Source organism: Mizuhopecten yessoensis, unplaced genomic scaffold (assembly GCF_002113885.1).
Source record: "Mizuhopecten yessoensis strain PY_sf001 unplaced genomic scaffold, ASM211388v2 scaffold10883, whole genome shotgun sequence".
NCBI lineage: Eukaryota > Metazoa > Mollusca > Bivalvia > Pectinida > Pectinidae > Mizuhopecten > Mizuhopecten yessoensis.
Window position 1 is genome coordinate 390,005 of NW_018408769.1, and position 8,675 is coordinate 398,679.

Consider the following 8,675-nt stretch of genomic DNA (forward strand, 5'->3'; position numbering starts at 1 on the left):
TTACAGGGTAACAAACGTGACGAGAGTTGTAGTAAACATATTTAGAAGGTCTGATACTGACAGATATCTGAAAGTTTGGCAGTACACGCAACAAATTGATAGAAAGAATGACAATTAAATTGAACAGATATGGAATTAACAACCCGCCCTGTTGCAGTCCCACCTATAAAATAAAAGTACGCAGAAATCTGCCAAATGATCTTCCTGTCTGTACGAACACGGACGATTATGTGACGACATATTCTTGCGTGATATTTGAGTGATGTGAGTTTGTACCCACAGTATCAGATCTATCGTGATAGTACGTGATTCTCAACGGATAGTCTGCCTGTCTCTGAAAAAACCCACTGGCATTTCGAGCAGTAGTACAGAAAATCATATGTCAAATAAAGATCAGAGACACTGGTATACCCGAACGGGTACTCTGCTCAAAATTAAACAACAGGAAGACAAGTGAATAATGAGACATTGTTCATACAGTCTCTCATCATCTATTTTTTTCGTAAAAATTAAACGGAAAAAAATAGTTCCGTCCAGGTCGAGAATAATTTTGCTAATATTGAATCATGTACTAGCTATTTTAAGTATTTGCTATCTTTCCAATCTGGCAGTCTGAGATATGTTTTATCGCCTTCCCAATAATCATAAATGACTGAAAGTTAAAGAAGCAGACTTCCAGTCAGACGACTGCATCTCGAAATATTATTTGTGCCTTACATGTTTCCCTACATGACCACAGAAATTGCTAAACATAATATTATTGAAACTGCGCTAAATGAACTCCAGTTTTTAAAAGCAAAAGAAAGAACGTCTACAAACAGACACACATACATCATTTGTTGCTATTCATTTGGAAGCTAGTTATAAAAAAAACATGATCTTACCAGACACCTCAACCTTGAGTGTATTTTGGCTATCGAAACTGGTCGGCAGGGAACACCGGGTTCCAACAAGTCCTGCTGTCTTACTGGAACTGTACCCAATGCCTGCTGAAATTATCTGTACAGACCAGGGCGGGGCAATTATAGCACAGTGCTCTCTCTATATGCAATATAGCTTAATGGAGAGTTCGACTCTTATATCAGAGGTCAAAGAACACAATGCCCAGAGATGAAGGACGTTAGAGTGATGGGAAGAGGTTCTGATGGTCAATGTTAGGGTGTAAGACTGATATAATCTTCCTTTTCCTTGAGGATGCGACAAACTAATCTCCAATCCGAAGGGTAAATTGAATAACTCGAAGCCGATAATAAGACCTCCAAATGAATAATCAACCCGAGGGTAAGGGAGTTCTCTGTTATACCTGCAAGTCGGGGGATGCTTATTTGTTTTCCTAGTATTTCAGTCAGATGTTCACAACAGTAGTCTGGCATGTTTGTAAACAAAAGCACACAATGGCATAGTAATTGAACTAATCTGCACTAGATCGTCTGCCCGTAGGGGACGACAAGATGATAGTTCCTGGCTGAAATGTTAGTTGTTATTTACTCTTAACGTTCAGCATTTAGGGTGGTGAAATAGTGTGACGAGTTCGTCCGGCGTGGTGTTTCGGTGATCATGAGGTAGCTCTCTCAAGTCAGTAGTAGATCTTCGCTATCGCATGGAAGTAAATACACCAACATGCCACCTCAAGCACATATATGTTGCTCACATGCACGCATATATTATAAACACGGAGGCACGTCTTTAATTGAAGATAGCTATTAATAGGACACTAAACGATAGAAAACCAAACCAAATTGAAGTTGAACGTAGTTTCACTTTGTCGTGCGTGTGGTAGGAGGAGTACTGGTGACCACTGTTTTCTGGTTCTCTTGTAGATGAAGACTATTGATGGTCATATTCAGCCATGATTGTTCTCACAGAAAATGGTTTCTTCATCAGGGGGGGAGGGGGGGGGGGGGGAATTGGGGAAAGATTCGTTGCTCAATGTACTATGGACGGCCTTTGAGATTGTTTGAAACCCTAAACCTTAAGAAAAACTGTAACGTTACAAGTCAGAAACATGAGTATCTTGGCTCAGGATCCACCATAAAATTTATGTTCATCGCGCTTTCCTATAACTGACAAATCTCGTGTAATGTTTGGGGTAGGTACCATGTCGTCACACACCCTGCGCTTTGTATGATCGGCCTTTTATATATTCTGGCAATGACCTTTTCTGATGGTCAGAAAAAACCAGAAACAAAAACATGATGTGTTACTTACACTCTGTACTTGTCACAAATAGGAAGACTTACATCCAACTCTATGAAGGTGCCATTTTATATATAGAAAAGCGGGCAACGGACCAAGGCAAGCAGCATCCATTACAAGGGAGTAAGGCGATATGATAGATTGTTGTGGAGAATACAGCAAACTTACAATTGACAAGAGATAAGGAACCGTTGTGAGTTACAGCGACACGGTACATTACCGTACAATAAGGAACAATGGACCAGTCCTAGTGCACGGTCACCCGTACACTCTGGACTCAACCCAGGTATCTGTCACTGGTGATATATATGACTGTCAGACTCCGTGGCTGATCTCCGATCACATAGATAATGGCGGGTCGACAGTAAAGCTTTATCACAGATGTGCACAGCGCTACTTATTGTGGGCGGCATTGTTCTTTGTTCAAATGTCTATATAAGCATCAAACGTTATGTTTTGTCTTTGGAGGTGACTCAAATGCTGAGGTTATGATGGTTCATCTTCTATATAGATAGCTTACTCAGGAGGTGGACAGAGTATCATACCAGTTTCCGTGATGTGGGATATAGCAAGTATAAAAGTACATAGCACCGTTTTACATCAGACACTTTAAGAGATATTGGGATGTTCAACATGTGGAAAGCTAATAACATTCTCTTCACACGTCTGCGAATTGCTCAAGTGTTTTGTATGATGAACACAGCAATACTTTTAGTTTCATGATGTGCTATCTTTTTCTAGTTCTGTACAGCCCTGTGGTCGTGGGAGTTGGTTTGTGTATGTATTTCTCACAGATTAGTCATAATCGTTTTGTCAGAAAATTTGGCACGATACTCATGACTGATAATAAAACTGTGTCATATAACATACACCTATTAACGTTGAAGTCATTACACAGTTTTGTGACAGAATGGCGTAAAGTCAGTTTGTATCTAAATCACACCTTTTTAATTTCATACTTCGCGAAAACTGATAACATAAACCAGCAATACAATGAATATACAGAGTGTCAAGAAATATGCAACGATGTCAATGGAGATTTTATTATTTTTTCTTATGATTCATTCCCAATAATGTTATAAACACACGCGATATTAGACCATGGAATCACTTGACTTACACCCACTGTCTCGCTCTCATGGTTACAATATGTACATTATATTGTCGGCAATTCTCTGACTCGCCACTAAGTATCCCTAATTTTCTGCCCTGTACTTTTTCGTATATACAGAAACCTCCCCATAGTTCCGGTTTGAAAATAACTGTAGCACCGTTGTATTAGGACAATTTCGTTGATCAGGTACATTGTAGCTCAGTCGGTAAAATCAATCGTATGACAATCTGAAGTACATGGTTCGAATCTCTGTCTAGTTCCGCCCAAGTCATAAAAATCTAAACACTGTTGTTTATTATATTTTGTTTATTTAATTTCTAGTTTTTTTTGTACAAGTCCCGCAAGATATGGTTTTCTCGTCAGTAATTCTTTATTAAAGTTATTATAATGCCGGGAAAACAGTTTCCGTAGCGTAATTACTTTTTTGGCAGTGGTACAGGGATCCTTACTATCATTTAGATCGCATTTAGGACAATTACGTTGCCACTACGGTGACTCACCTCTAGGATAAGTTTGACACTTTTGTTACAACAATCTAGACTTGTCCTTACGATCACTAGCCCGTCTTGCAAACATTGAGTCAATTTCACGATCATCTCGGCTTAATGGTATCTGTCTACCGTCCTGACTCTCCTTTCTTTCCTTGTACTACTGACCCGTCCGTGGAATTTATCAAGCTCCATTTACTCTGACTCTCTTTTATATATTATTTGGTCCCCGCCATACATCGGGTGATTTTGCCCCAACACCCTTACTTTTAGTTACAAACCCTTACTTGTAGTACATGTATTGCTCCCGCACTATTGGCTCGCCCTCAAGATCATTAGGCTAATGTTGGCCCGACTAGCCCTTAGAATCATTTGGTTCCTCTAACCAAACCACCCTTACTAGTCCTGACTCTCTTTGACCCCGTCACCCTTATTCATCCTTACTCGCCCCTGCCATGTTGACTCGCCGTTCAATTCATTTAGCAGTACTACTTTTACTCCTCCGAGACTGTTTTTGTCCCTGGCGCACTGACTCGCCCCCAGGACCTTTGGGCTCCCACTGACCCAACTAACCCTTTGTAAACTGTCCGATGGAATCCGATCTGATCGCGTAATATTGTGATCAATCAGAAACCATATGCACGCGTACCGAGCAAGTACTAAACAATACCGTGTGTTGCCATAGCAACCAGATCCTGTAGGTACACTGATGGCGCACTGCAGTAACAAAAATGGCGGTGGGAGTGTGAGCAAAGGTTATATGGGTAATCGACTACACGTGTAGATACCTATCTGGTCTATATACACTAGATGAGGCAAATATTTGATCAGTAATACGAGCTCGCGAGAGAGCGGAGGTCTCGTGTTATCTCACCTGATAAATATATAACTATCGATACAAGTTGGAGAGAGTTTGTACAATCACTAATATGACCCAGGAGCCCGAATGGCGAACTCATTAAGTTTAACAAAGTGGTTGTATAACACCAATTACACATACTCTACCATCAGCAACCCTCACATCAGATTGAAACAATGAATAACTTACTTTTGTAACCATATCGATATCTTATATATATATATACAGGTGTGAAACACATTTAAGTAAGAACTAACTATTGTGCTTGAAGAATTTGTTCGCCTCAGGCGGCGTCCGAGTCCAAGGTCAGAGTCAACATCGCGACTAATAAATGTTTCCGCTGTATTGTTGCACAAGCCTTTAATGTCGTGGAATGGAAACACTAAATACAGGAATAGGTAATGCAAAATACAGGAATGGATAACACTAAGTACAGGATTGGTTACACTAATTACAGAGGCTTGACCTATCTTACAAAGCTAAGGGACATGCCAGTATTAGTGGTTGTCAAGTTGTCTCCATGTCAACTTGTATCTAGTACAAATATACACAGAGAGTTGATAGTATCAAATCAGGAAAATAATATAATAAATAATCGAACAAAATATTAAACCTACAGATGAATGTTTACTTTTTTAGGACCAGTCACGACTGAATAATAATTCCGAGAGACAGAAACAAGAGAAGAAATGAACATCGTTGAAAGGACCAAAGCGTTTATGCATAAACATGTAATAATCAAGCTACTTACTAACCCTGGTGTAGTTGATTTAGGTCTCATTGACACGGTACACGTGCATGCTCGCGAGGGGGTACACAGATCCTACAGATATGTGTCACAAGCTATGATATATAGCTGCAAATTAGAAATTAGATATTAGAACTCACCTGAACGAATCTTGTTTGCAAATAAAGTTTAAGAACTGTTTTCTTTGATTTTCCTTTCACGCACAACAAGTGAATTATGTTTTACACTTCTTGAAATAAAACAATGCAAGCGTATGAAGAAATGCTGACTTACCTATAGAGCTAGTCGAACACAAGACACGAGCGACCAGACCTCTCTAACAGACCAACGACGTCACACGCGCAGGGAGGTGTAGCATTCCTGTATCCCGAGCTGCGCGAGATACGATACCACAACACGCGGGATGTATATGTATTTATGGCACGGAGCGCTTACTTCACTACAGTGGGGGAGACCTCGCCGATTGTAGCGACATTCTCTAGAGCCAGATGAAAGTATGTGCTGTGTTAGCGCGCGCATGCACGTGCATAAGGAATATATACATCATATCTCGTAAACATATTATAACAAAACTTGTTTTCTTAAATAGATAACATTGAATAGGATATAGTTATCGTTTGTGAAGGTGGTTTTCCCAAACTTTTCAATGGGGAATATAATCATAAATAGAAACTATGTTTTCGTCCCACAACGCGATACAACAAAATACATACTCGCTCCAAATTGTATCCATATTCATAATTTTAAAAGAAGAAGTGTTTGAGACTTGTGATGTTACGCTTTCAATAGAAACATTACCGGATTATCTACCGACAGAGGAGAACGGGTCGCCGATATATTACTGATACTGCAGATGAGCATCAGCAATTAGCAATCGAGTGTCTGTCCCATCATTGATTTCATTTGTAAATATTTCAATTCCTACCCAAGTTGGACTCAATGCAACTACCAAATGTAACATATTTCATTTGCCGATGAATTTGACCAGATTAACATTGCCTGTGCGTATGATTTTGGGAAGGGAGATAACTATTGACATGTTTAAACAAAGATACCACTTGACGAGATTTCACTTTTTTCATTGAAGCAAAAAGAATTTGTTCAAACAACCAAAAACGATCAATCAGCAGAATATTATCAGCTCACGGTTGCTAGCGGTACTGGCAAGTCTTGTACTATCCTAGAAATTTTCACTCCAGCTTCCCATTCTGCTTTGTGCAAGTAGCAATCCCCGGTACAAAATGTAAACAACGTAGATCCGCAGGGGTTCGTTACAAATGACTGAAATACACATATCATGATATAACTGATATGGGTCACAGCACACATAAATATACATATAAAAGGATGTTTATATGTGCTGTGACCAATATCAGTGTGTATAAATGCATGTTTATGTGTGCTGTGACCAAATCAGTATAGAATATGTCTACATTTCAGACATTTTTAACGAACCCCTAAAGAAGAAGAACTCCTGTGTTAGATCCATGTGGTCCCGTCTTATATGAAATACATTCGAACAGGCAAATGTCATATCAAATGTTTCGTCCTTTCAAGCCACGCCTGGTTTCCTGTATAATTTGACATTTAGTTACCGCAGCTTCACATTCCAGAAGATGTAGAACCTCGAAATTTAGCGGCTCTCCACTTCGAGCTAGTAAAAAGATGGCTGCCGTAGACTCGCAGCTGCGTCTAGACATTATTCTTTCGCAATGATGCATCAGAAAATTTGATATCTTATGAATTCATCAACATAAATTAATTATGACATTTAAAATACTGTTGTGTGTTTTGTTTCTACATAGTTTGAGTGTATTGAACTATCAACGTATACCATCATGTTGTATGATGGTCCTTCAATGACGGACTATATTATTTTACATTACGTCAATACGTAGACTTGCCCATGGGCCAAAACCTGAAACAAACGATCAGAATGGATTTCACAAGTTCCAATTATTGAAAAAAAAACACGTTGATCGAAAGATAAGGTTGAATCTTGCTTTGGTCGATATCATGAAATCGACCAAAGCAATATTCAACCCTTGAATGGTTATCTTACTGTTAGAATGTTGTTTTCTCTCTTTCACAATGACCGTCGTGATATGACCTTAGTTGTTACGTCGTCCTATGGCCTTAGTTGTTACGTCATTCTATGACCTTAGCTGTTCTGTTGTCCTTTGACCTTAGTTGTAACGTCATTCTATAACCTTAGTTGTTCTGTTGTCCTTTGATCTTAGTTGTTACGTCATTCTATAACCTAAGTTGTTCTGTTGTCCTTTGACCTTAGTTGTAACGTCATTCTATAACCTTAGTTGTTCTGTTGTCCTTTGACCTTAGTTGTAACGTCATTCAATAACCTTAGTTGTTCTGTTGTCCTATGACCTTAGTTGTTACGTCATTCTATGACCTTAGTTGTTACATCATTCTATGACATTAGTTGTTCTGTTGGCCTATGACCTTAGTTGTAACGGCATTCTATAACCTTAGTTGTTCTGTTGTCCTTTGACCTTAGTTGTTACATCATTCTATGACCTTAGTTGTTCTGTTGTCCTATGACCTTAGTTGTTACGTCATTCTATGACCTTAGTTGTTATGTCATTCTATAACCTTAGTTGTTCTGACTTTAGCTGTTACGTCTTCCTTCGGCGTTAATTGTTACGTCGTCCCATGACCTTAGTTGTTATGAACAATTTTTTGTAATGGTTTTATTTTTCCAAGTTTTTCATTACATATACATATACATAAACAGGACATTCACGCATTCTCACATATACACACACGGGCATGGATTTAGCATTATCACAATCAATTTCATTGTCATCATAATATCATCATCAACATATCATCATCATCATCATCATTCATCTTTATCATCGTCATCATCCTCTTTCATATATAATTATTCAATCATCATCATTGCCATAATCCATCATCATCTAAAATCTTCAATCATCATTTCAAATGTTTCATCATCAACATATAATTATCATCATCATCATATCATCATCATAATACAATCATCACCATCATCATACAATCATCATCTTCAATTATAATCTTCACTCATCATTCTATATGTATCTTCATCAACATATTATTATCATCATCATCATTAATTCATAATGATATCATCATCATTCCTGATTTACAAACATTTTACAAATTTAAAATCCCTCACTTAGTTGTTGTATACATCAATTCAAGGGATAGAGAGAGGGGGGATAAGGAGAGAGAGAGAGAGAGAGAGAGAGAGAGAGAGAGAGAGAG

At 38.5% G+C, this 8,675-nt stretch overlaps 1 protein-coding gene across 9 annotated transcripts in view; it reads right to left on the reverse strand.

Annotated features, from left to right (window-relative positions):
* The window catches only part of LOC110463258, a 46,996-nt gene extending 41,160 nt beyond the window's left edge, over nt 1-5,836 (reverse strand). For 4 of the 9 annotated variants that reach the window (XM_021517705.1, XM_021517704.1, XM_021517703.1 and 1 more), the window contains exon 1: nt 5,679-5,836. The gene's annotated coding sequence lies outside the window, so the exon portion shown is untranslated. Of the gene's footprint in view, nt 1-884; nt 908-5,408; nt 5,477-5,545; nt 5,620-5,678 lie in introns of those variants that run through there. The other 5 variants (XM_021517707.1, XM_021517706.1, XM_021517701.1 and 2 more) reach the window with 5 other exon arrangements.
* Between the last annotated feature and the right edge of the window lie 2,839 nt (nt 5,837-8,675).